Source organism: Kogia breviceps, chromosome 3 (assembly GCF_026419965.1).
Source record: "Kogia breviceps isolate mKogBre1 chromosome 3, mKogBre1 haplotype 1, whole genome shotgun sequence".
NCBI classification, from domain to species: domain Eukaryota; kingdom Metazoa; phylum Chordata; class Mammalia; order Artiodactyla; family Physeteridae; genus Kogia; species Kogia breviceps.
In genome coordinates this window covers 33383169-33394806 of record NC_081312.1, presented here as the reverse complement: position 1 = coordinate 33394806, position 11638 = coordinate 33383169, and the positions used below count along the sequence as shown (strand labels likewise).

The 11638-nt window shown below is 50.6% G+C and overlaps 1 long non-coding RNA gene across 1 annotated transcript; it reads left to right on the top strand.

Moving 5' to 3' along the window:
* Positions 1–6302: 6302 nt before the first annotated feature.
* LOC136793783 (uncharacterized) lies at positions 6303–11236 on the top strand. The gene is made up of 3 exons (XR_010839514.1): positions 6303–6545; positions 8248–8355; positions 10689–11236. It is a non-coding gene; the product is annotated as an uncharacterized lncRNA (long non-coding RNA).
* Positions 11237–11638: the final 402 nt, after the last annotated feature.

Below are 11638 nucleotides of genomic sequence, written 5' to 3'. Positions count from 1 at the left end.
TATTGCATTGGAAGAAACTTCAAATGATAGTTATATAATAAAACTGTATAGTTTTATATAGCTCTTATTTTATCTCCACTTTTAATGATAATATTTCTAATGTTGTGACATTAAGAATAGCCTTGGGGAGGGACTTCCCTGGTGGTCCAGTGGTTAAGACTCCTCGCTCCCAATGCAGGGGGCCTGAGTTCAATCCCTGGTCAGGTAACTAGATCCTGCATGCCACAACGAAGATCCCACATGTCAGAACTAAGCCCCAGCACAGCCAAATTAATTAATTAGTTAATTAATTAATAAAAATAAATTAAAAATATAGTTTTACATTTGAAGTATAAGTACTGCTGGTTTATGGAATTGCGTGAGGCAGAATTAGGGTGAATACAAACAATCCCCACCACATTATATTATATGGTACTTTTGTGAGCAGCAACTCTGAACTTGAACTATGTGTTAAAGTCTTGATTGCACATGCCTACTAATAAAAAAACTTGAGGACCCCCACAAATATATATATATATATAATATATATATAATATATATGTGGTGTTTTACAATGTATATATTGTAGTAAATAAGCATATACTATATGCATATATGTGCATATTTACTATAATATATACACCGTAAAACACAACAAATTAAAATTTTAAACATAAACATTCTAATCTTTTTCCCTTACCCCAACAAATCAGCTTGCACATACCCTACTTCCAAGAGCAGTCATATAAAAGATGAGTATTAGTGGGATATTTGGGGGCTTCATTCCCCCATGGCGAATACAGAGTTCTGTGGACCATCTGCACACTCATCCCTATCAGTCACCAAGGGTAACAAATAATGTATTTAAATTTGAATATGCACAACTCAAAATACGCCCGAAGCTTGAGGAATTTTTTAAGCCAGTGGGATTAAGCTCAATAATTGCAAAAGCACACACACACACACACACACACACACACACACACACACACACGGGAAAAGCAAGTTACTCAACTCTGCCTGACCTTGTGCAAGTTATGTAGCCTCTTTGGGACTCAGTTTCCTCATTACTAGAATGACAGGGTTAGGCTAGATAACTGCCAAGCCCCTTCTCGCACTGACATTTTGTAACAGTGATGACCCTGGGCGGGTATCGGGTTAGGGGAGAAGCAGGTCTTCATGTCAGTCAGCTGGACAGCTCTGTTATTAGGAAATCAAGCAGAGTGCAGTTCTAGGGGTGATGACCAGGGGCGCAGTGTGCGCTAAAATCAGTCCTGGCCATCCCCAGGGGCAACCCTGGCAGCAATCAAAGCAATGGGATATGAAGAATTTGGAAATCTTTAGGAGGGATCAGAGAAAGACATCATAAGGATTAATGCCTTGGAAAATGGGTCCTCTGAGGAAAAGTTAAACACATGGAATTCCTTGGGTTAAAGAAGGGCATATTAAGATGGATCTAGCCTCGAGCTCCTGGCGTTTGAGCGAACGTTTTAAAGAGATTGCAGCAGTCTTAGACAAAGCACTTTCTGCTGCAAAGACGAGACCTACTCTAGCTAGATCATAGAAATCCACAGTCAGAAACCCAAGCGTCACCAGGACTCAGGGGAACAGAAAGCCGTGAGGAGCTCGGCCAGCCCTCCCTTAGTGACTTTATGTTCTGCACGTTTTCCAAACCTCATCTCTCCACTTCTTACTCACGCTTGCCACTTCACTGCAGAAAGGTCAGCTCACAGCCGAGCATCACAGCCCCCACTTCATAGCCACATTTTCAACATCAGTGTCCAATTGGCCCAATCTGTCTACTTCCAATCCTAGATTCCCCTGAAAGGGTTTATTTATCCTAGCTCATGTTTTTGAGTCAGGCCATCCCAATCGCTGGTCATTGTTGGTGGGTCACCAATAAGTGGGTGCCCACCCTTGGACAAATCATGTGAGATGGGGAGATGGGTCATGTGCTTTGGAGCAGGCTGTTTAGGGCACATTTCCTCAGATCAGCATGTGGACAGACCAGCCATGAGCAACGTCTTCAGCAAAGGGACCAACTGTCTTAATCTGACACTGATAGGAGAATAAGATAAGTCTGACCCTGAGCTCAAATACAGGAGAAAGTTGTCATAACACTTCTTAGGACCCTCTTTGAAATAATGTGAGACTCCTCCTGCCTCGAGGCAGCCTGACAGAGCTCTGCCTTGAGGCGGTGTCCTGGCCTGCAGGGCCTCTGAGAGTCCCCTCTGGCCTGTTGGCCTGGGAGAATAGAAAGTCACTTCCCCTGGTGAAGCCTAATTTCTCTGTCTGAACTTTGCTGATGGAAGATCAGCTATTTGAGGACTTTACAAAGCACCAAATCTGATTAACCACAGAAAGAGTTTCACTGCTTAACCAGACGCAGCCCAAGGACTTTTAGTCCCTCCCAGGTTGGCCTGGCCTGTTTGCATCCATTTTGAATATCCAGTTTCTACTTAGAATCAGCCTACAACCCAATTCCTTTGAGTCACTGTCCTTCCATTTTTTTAAAAAATTTTATTTATTTATGTATGGCTGTGTTGCGTCTTCGTTTCTGTGCGAGGGCTTTCTCTAGTTGTGGCAAGCGGGAGCCACTCTTCATCGTGGTGCGTGGGCCTCTCACTATCGTGGCCTCTCTTGTTGCGGAGCACAGGCTCCAGATAAACAGGCTCAGTAATTGTGGCTCACGGGCCCTGTTGCTCCGCGGCATGTGGGATCTTCCCAGACCGGGGCTTGAACCTGTGTCCCCTGCGTTGGCAGGCAGATTCTCAACCACTGCGCCACCAGGGAAGCCCTCTCCTTCCATTTTTTGATGCTACATGTAGCTCTTCTGCTCAGCATCCTGCCTGGAAATCCCCATCATCTTCCAGCACATAAAAAATGAGACATTCATGAACAAGTGGGCAGGGTCATTGTTCGTGGTCTTTTTCCTGTGCTGGGTCTAATCACACTACCAGCTTCACATATAGGCCGGCAAAAAATCCGTTGGCCTCAAATGCAAGGGCCATGAGAACATAGGGTTCAAATGAGAGTAAGGCCTCATCTACTCAAAACACAGCTACCCAGACACCTCACTATCTAAAATCAGACCAGAAACTGGGGACAAGCCAAGTGACGTCCAAGGGGCCAAAATTATCTGCATAGGCTCATACTGGTTTAGCATGTAATTCAAAGCAAGTGTCCTCAGAGAACTAGGTGAACTATTACCCTCTAAGAAAGACTGGATGAATCCTATAGGAACAGAAAAGGCTAAATTCCTCGCTCATATTCTGTTTACTTTCTGTTTACACAGAATTTTAATAAGTTTGCAGTTCTGGTTTCTCAACCCAGAAGGAGCTAAAAAAAGTTAGGTCATGAAGTAAAATGGCATGTTCCCTGATAAAAAGTAGACCCAGGAACACCCAAAGCACAGCAATCGGAAGCGACTCGGGATAGAGACAAATGGCCACACATATCTCAAAGGTTTGGGGCCCACTGGAATAACAGCACGGTGACTAAAGTTTATCAAAATTATTCTAAGCAGAACAACAATGTTAAATTAAAATCAGCATATTCCATCTTAAAACCTGGGAGGCATGTGTTTTTTTTGTTTTTTAGAAAGATTTCCATCCAAAATGATTACATTTTAAATGTAATGTTTCAAAGGGCAAACCTTTAGCTAGCTGGAAAGCTTCCTAACCAGAATAATACGTTGCTTTCTGGATAACTGAAGTTTTTTATAGCTCCATTTGAACCCTCTAGACTTTTTCCTAAAGGGCAGTGGGGCATTTAGTCAGCCGGGGAAATGCTGTTGCCTTGACTTATGTACTATTGGGAATAAAGCAACAGGGGCTTAAGGAGGTTTTACTGTATTTGGTTTGCAGGCTTCCTCTGGCACCATCTCTTTAAAAGGCTGCCTGCCTTTGAACTAATCCTCTATTTATAATCCAGCTGGAGAAAGGCCTCGGCAATATATACAAATTCCTAGGATTTACAGAGTGCTGCTCACGTAGCTCTGAGCCCCCATGCAGAGCCCCTGCCTCAGCCCTCACTCTCCAGAAAGCCTCCTGCCTCCTCGCCAACACATCTCGGTGCCGTGGCCCATGGGCATGCCCAGGAATGCACCCGCCTTCTTGATGGAGAGCACAGGGCTTGTCCAGGGACAAGGGCATGAGCTGGACTAGGCTCGGTAAACACCATCGCTCACTCTTGACGGCCTGCACTGTTCAGACGCCCTTTCCTAAGGGCCTGGGGATGAGGCTTCGTGCACTGCTCTCCCCTATCAAGCAGTTCTTTTCTTATAACTCATTCACTCCCTGAAACGACACCAACTTCACATTTTCCCTTTCCCCCCTCACACAAATTATTGCAAGTCATGGCAGTCTAAATATAGCCCCCAGTCTCTTTTCCAGATGCTGAGGTCTTGACATTTTCCTGATGTCTCTCCAGCTGCCTCTCTGCTCTTGCTTTCCTTTCTCCTTCTTTCTCGCCTTTTTCCCCCCCTGATACTCCTACCCTCTGCCTCCCAGTCTCCTCTTGTCTTTCCTGCTTCCCCAGTTCAAAGGAAAGTTCTAGAAGCAAGGCCTGGAACCTGGCCAGCCCTCTCCCCGGATCTCCAACAGTGCTAGCAGTGGAGTGGGGATATAATCAAAGGAAGAGGCAGGAAACACAGAGTCCTCTAGGACCCTCAGCAATGAACTCCCAAGAGTCCTTGCCATCCTTTCACTTACTTGCTCTGTCCAGGGGCCATTTCACCTCCATCCCTCCCCACACCCCTCTGGGCTTCTTCTTGGGTCCTGGGCTCCAAAGAGTGGCTGGTCACTTCTTCCACTTAGGAACCTCCTGTGTTACTGAAGAATAGCCACTAGGACTCACTTCAGCCATCGCTTCCTTGAGGTTAAACAATGTAAATTCCTTTGCCTTTCATCACCAGGCCTAGGGATCCAGAGCTTTAATCATTTTCATAGATTCTGTCTGTACCGACTCCAAGTTAGCCGTATCTCGCCAGTAGGATATGAAGCTGGGCCTTGAGTCCTCTGCCCTGATAGAGGTTGACCTGTGCATGTGTTCTGGAGGAATTCACCCAATACTTCTCAATCACAGGCCTCTGTCTGATTAAAAAAGAGGTGCTACAGTGGAGATGTGTGTTCATGCCGAGCTTGACATCTACTCCAGTGGTATCGTATAGGTTCTTTTCCGCAGTGAAAGCAAATTTTAAGACAAGTATGTATTTTATTCCATCCTTTTCAACATACTCGCTCACTGTTGGTCAGCTTTCTTAAATTCTAACTATCAGGCTCAAAGTGACCCACATGCTATAGAGATGGGGATTATATAATACTATTAGTCAGTCTGTTCATTTATTTGTTAGATACCTCTTTAAGCCAAGCACTGCAGGTAAAGAGATAGAAATAAGAATTCACCTCAAGAGACACACATTCTAGTACAGAGTGGCTCAACCTCAGCACTACTAATATTGGGGGCTGGATAATTCTTTGTTGTGGGCCTGTCCTGTGCGTTGTAGGATGTCTAGCAGCATCCCTGGCCTCTACCCTGTAGATGCCAGTGACAGTCCTCCCCAAAGTTGTGACAATCAGATACGTCTCCAGACATGGCCAAATGTCCCCTGAAGTCAAAATCACCCCTGGGGGATATACAAATATGAACTGGATGGTTACGGTTCAAAGAAGCCTTACAATAGAGGCATAAATAGAGGACTGTACGTGGAGTAAGAGGGCATTTTAGCTGCGTTCTAAAGGCTGGATACAAGTTTTCTGGGTAGAGACAACATTAGGGGGAGGAGATTCCAGGCGGAGGGAATGACACGTGCGAAGGCATAGGGGCATCATCGGAGAACAGTTCAGCACGCCTGGTTGCCAGGTGCCTGGGGAAGAACAGGTAATGAGGATGAATTGGGGCTGGCCCCAGTTTATAAAGGGCCTTGTGTGGGTAAGATGCTTGCACGTGATCCTAGGGATGAGGGAAAACAAGATTTTTAAGCTGGGGAGCGTCATGAACAGATGCATTTTTGGCATGATGGGATGGTGGGGGGGGGGAAGCTATGGTGGTAGCTCAGGAAGAGATGATGTGAGCTTGAATTAAGGCAGTGGTGCTTTGCACGTGAAGGAAGAGGCAGGATTTGGGAGCTCTTTCTGAGACAGAACATGCAGGTCTCAGACACAACAGATGGGGGACAGAGAGAGAGAATAAAGTTCGACGTGACCCTGGTGCTTCAGAGTGGATGGAATCCTTCTGTGTCAGCCTTAGAATCGAGGCCTTTTTTCTAACCTGGAAACACTCTGCAGTTTGCACAGTGCCCGCCTCCCAGGGGAAGATGAAGCCTTGGAAATACGTTTACATTGGGGAGTGTTTACATTAATCCTTCTTCCTCGCCTGCCTTTAGACCAGGCTCGTGGGAGGTATCTGGTGAGAAAGAACCCAACCTTTAGGAATTGGCTTTAAGGGACCGAGCTTCTTGTTTTGTCACCAGCAGCACCGGGCAGTCAGATGACTCTGAGCCTCAGTTTGTCCATTTGCGATGGAAGGAGAACCCGCCGCCCCTCCCTCCGCCGCACCAGGATGTGGTGAGTGTGAATAGGGCAGTTTCTGTGGGTGGTTCGGACCCCCATAGGTACTTGGCACTTAATGCCTGCAGTGAGTGGCTGTAATCAGGCCCGATGGAAAGGCCCCTGACTCCACCGCGGCCTTGAGCAGCTGCCAGCTCCGTGACCAGGCTGCTCTGGGACTTGCCTGCAAGTTCTTTTTTTTCAGGGTGTCTGGTCCCTGCAAACAGTCTTCCCCAAACCTTCTCGGACTCCAAGAAGCCCCTTTGGCTGTGCTTCCCACTGTCCTTCCTGGTCCCCCAGCTCAGTGAGAAGCTGAGACAATCCCACTCCCTTTGGCTTCATGCAAAAACCCTCCCATCCGACTCCCCTCACTGCCTTCCCAGTTAAATTAGAGGGAAAGGAAAGAGCAGCCTGGGATAGAAGCAGCTTAGAGAGAGGCTAGCCCAGCTGGCCAGTCATGATGGGCTCAGGCCTGCTATGCAGCCCCTCTCCTGGCAGCTACTCTGCAAGGTGGGTGGATGGTACCGGGAGGGAAATGGTGGGTGTGAGTATGTGGTATGTGTGTGCGTGTGTGTGCGTGTGCGTGTGTGTGTGTGTGTGTGTGTGTGAGCTCACTGCCCTTCGCTCCCAGGAGCCCCAGCACTGATGGTGATCTCTCTCAATGCACGAACAAGGGGCCGCATTGTTACCCTGCCTGTCTCTTGGTTTCTGATTCACCCCGGGCCACTGCAGCCCGAGCAGGTTTGCAGCTGCTCAGGGATATACTTTCCAGCACATTTAGGACTTGGAACAGCCCCAGGTTTCAGGAACACATGGTGAGGGGGGGGGAGGGAGGGGGCTCGAATGGACTCGGAAGGGGGGAAGTGAGCTACTCCTTTCTTTCTTCAAGACGAAGCTCCATTTTCATCATCTGATAGCAGGAACAGCATCTGAGGACGGCGGATGAATTGCAAACCTGTGCAGGTCGGCGGAGAGGGCAGGCGAGTGGGGGGAGATGGGCATATTGATTTCATCCTGGCTGAGGTCTTCTCGTGCAGCCCCGGCCCCTCTGACACACAGCTCCTGCTCCAGTTACAGTCTCCGCCCAGCCCTGGCCTCCCTGTCGGGAGCCTGTGAGGCTCTAGCCCGCACCGGAAGTCAGCCCCCGGGACCGAGGCTCTGACTTCCAACCAACCACCAAGGCCAAGGGACAGGAGAGGAGCTGGAGGCTGGCCCTCAGATCTGGGGTCCCGGGGGAGCACCAATGTCAGTGGGCCTGGTTGTACAAATGAGTGGTGTCTCTTCTCTCCGTCCTGGTGTCTTGTTAAGGAGGGAATAGAGATGATGCTGAATAGTGGTGATACTTTCCCAGCTCCAGCATCAGCTCTTTTTCTCCCAAGCAGTTAACTGTCTCACAGCAGCCAGGATCCAGGTGACACTGCTGTCCCTGCATTCAGCCACATTCAACCCCAACCATTCATCCATCCATCTAATGTCTGTTCAGGGTCTTCTTAGTGCCAGGCACGGTCCAGGCACTGGCTCTTAGCAAGGAACAGAGAAAGGTCCTTGCCTTCAGGGAGCCCCGGTTAATGGAGAACCCAAAGGAAGAGGCCCACGTGTCTAGCACAGAGCGAAGGGGCTCGGTCAGGGCGAGTCCAGATCTGAGACCCTCAGTTCCTCTGAGAGACCTGGCGACCAGCTCACCAGGCTTCAGGCAGCCTCCTTCTCTGCCACCATCTAGCTGGGTGACCCGGGACCAGTTTCTCCGTGCCCATCAGTCATCTCAATCCACCAGAGGAGATGGTCATCGGGGGTCCCACCTGCCTCCCAGGATGGCGGCGAGACTCAGGTAAGACTGTGCACACGACTCTTGGGCAAAGCGCACAGCTTTGTCTAATTCTCATATTCTTCGGCTCCCCCTTTTCCCAGTCGGGTAACTGAGGGTGACTGTCCGTCCCACACGAGCCAGTGTGAGAACAGGGAGGCCCACGTGTGATGCTGGAGCATGCTGCCCCCCCGGCCCCCTGCCCCCACCCCACCGGCCCCGACCTCTCTGGGCAGAGCTGCACAGGGCTGACCTCTGTGCGGGGCTCGGAGCAGATCCCGGGCTCCCAGACAGAGCCCCTTTCTCCACGCTCCTGCACAAAGCTCACTCACAGAGCCTAGTCAGAGAGCCGAGGGATTGAAAGGGCGACCTTTGGGCCTGCCTTAGTGGGCGAGGGAGTTAGGCCGCACAGCCCTGCTACCCTGAGGGATCGGCCGGGCCCTGATTCTGCACAGACACAGCAAGGAGGGTGCAGAGGGGCCCGAGGACAGGGCTGCGTGCCTGGCCCCTGACCCCTCTGCTCTGCAGGGCTCGCATTCGTTCCCAGAGCCAGTGAATGATTACCACCCACCCATCGGGGACTGGTGAGGTGTGCAGGGAGAGGGTATAGGGCAGAGGTGTTTGGAGACTCGCTGAGTTTGTAGCTGAATAAAATGGTTTAGAGGGCATGGCTAAAAAAGATAGTGAGTCGGCACAGCCCAGTCACAGCTCTGCCTAATAGAAATTTCTGTGAAGATGGAAGCTTCCATATGTACCCTCTCCGCCTGACAGCTGCTAGCCGTACATGGCTATTGAGCGCTGAAATGTAGCTGACGTGACTGAGGAACTGAGCTTTTTGTTTAATTGAATTAATCGAGTCGCCGGGCTAGGGACGTCCCCATTGGTCAGTGCTGGTCTAGTGGAGAGGGGTCACTGAGGCTCTGAAGCCAACAGACCAGGTTCACATCCTGACTGTAACTCACTGCTGTGTGACAGAGGCGTGTTGCTTGACTTCTCTGACTCAGTTTCCCCATTATTAAATATATGGTTGAATAATGATACTAAGTGAGCCTGGTGGGGACCAGGCTTCTGAGTAGCCTGGCACCGACCCCAGGGGGCTAACTCATAGGAGCAGAGATGAGCTGCCTTGGCCAGGACGCATCCTCCCCCAGCACGGGTCAGTCTGCGGGCTTCAGCATCTGAGTTTGGGAGGAGGAAACAGATCCAGCCTTCTCCCTCCTAGGTCTGTACCTCACGGAGTGAGGCCTGTGCACAGGAGGAGGTCATCTCTCCACGGGGCATGAAAGGTTAGACGGGGCAGGTCTGGGAGCCTCGGGACAGGTTGCCAGCCCGGGCTTTCTGCTCTGTGTCCACCTGCTTGGTCCTCCATGAACAAATGCCCCTGGACTCAGTTGGCGAGACTGCTGTACCCGGGCTGGACCGTGACCAGGCTAAGAGGGATTTTCCCTCCCTGGTCCTCTGCTGCCAGCTGCTTTGCTCCTAAGCCTTTCCTCCTGTGCCAATTTTTCTTTTTCCTATACTCGCGTCAAAACTTACTTGTCCCACGTGCATCCTGGTAAGACTCTGCTCATTATTCTCCCAAGTGGCAATTGCCTTACCCTGGTCCCAGATACTGATGTCTTCCTAAGATCTGACCCTGGACTTTCCAAGGAGCCCATGGCCACTGCAGGACTCCAGGAGAAGGAGTGTCAAGCAACGTGGAAAAGGAGGGAGGTTCTGGGCCAGTTGGGCAGATGAGAGGGGGTGGGAAGGGCTCCCCAAGCCACTCTCTGAGGGCAGGCTCATCCTCTGCCTTTTCCCATGGGAGCCTCTGAGCCAGTATCCTGGAGACCTCGGGACACTCAGCCCCAGCCAGCACTGACAGACCTGTCCACATGGTGCATGGCACAGGGGTTCATTTAGATGACAAGTACCCCTGACCTCCTTCCACTAGTGACGATGACCAGGCAGAAGAGCTGGCAAGTGCCAGGGAGCCAAAAGACACAAAGAGAAACAGCCCTTATGGTGCTAAGAATGGTGAAGCTTGGTTTCCCCATCACCCCTTCATCTCAGGTGTGTCAAGAGTATCCGCCCACCCCTACTTCACAATCCCAATCCCCCTACAAAGAGGAGAGGGAAAGAACTCAACTCCGTCTACAGAGGGGAAGACAGAGGTCCTGAAAGTCCCCTAGAGACTCAGCATCGGCTTTCTCCTTCTCTTCCACCCACCTCCCATAGGGTCATAATCTCTACCACCACCACCACCACCCTCATCACCATTTACTAGGTATTTATGAAGTGCCCAGTTTTGGGTGGAGCATGCTTTGTTATATTGTTCCACCCTGTGTGAAGTACGTATCATTATCCCCATTTCACAGATGGAGAAACTGAGGATCAGGGAAATTACTAACTTATCCAGAATCACACATCTCCTTTGAGGTGGGAGAGAAGATGTGAAGCCCAGGCTGTCACTCCCTGCAAAACTGCACGAGCCATCAAGAGAGAGAAGCATGAGGGAGGAAAGCTGGTGGGGTGGTCTCTCCTCCATAATGTGCCACGGAGCCCAGAACAAAGTCTGCTGCCGGTGGACGTGGCCGTGCTGCCTGGAGCGAGTGCGCGCAGAGAGCGGAGAGAAGGCAGGAAGAACGCTGCAGAACCAGCTAACCAGCTGCAGAAGCAGAAGCCTGCGGAGCTTCTTTCCAGGGCCTTTTCCTCCAGGCCAGCCTATTCCACTGGAAAAACAACCTCCCCTGCCTGGGGACTTGGGGCCGGCTGGGCCACCTTCTGGTCTGTCTTCATTCAGATCCCATTTCTCCCCTCCCCGGGAGGTGGGGGAGGGAGTCACACTGGGGAGGGCGAGGGTGAGGCTGAAGTCTTCATCTGTCCCCCTTTAAGCCAAGCAAAGAAAAATAGCCCTTTGCCAAGATCTTTCATCTCAGTCATTTACTCTCGCAGATGTTTTCTGCAATATAAACAAGAAGCAAAGAATGTTGGGGAGGAGAGGAGGGCGGGAGGAGAAGGAAGAGTGAATCGACAGCTTTGAAATCCGGGCCTGCGGAGGGCAGGAAGCAGGCCCTCGGCAGGGACCCTACTGCCCTCAGAGAGTGGGCAACCTCGGGTCATTGCACCGGGCCAAGCGGAGGGTCACTTCCCAGGGTGTCTTTGAAAGGAGGCTCTAGAGAAGTGGTCCCTGGAGTGGGTGGTCTCCTCACACAGCCTCCCCGCTGTCTGGTACCTGACACGTGCAAAGCAGCTTCTGGGGCCTCTGGGCTCAACCTGGAGCCGGGCCCTGCTGGGACACACACCTGCCCGCGCACTGGGCAAGGCC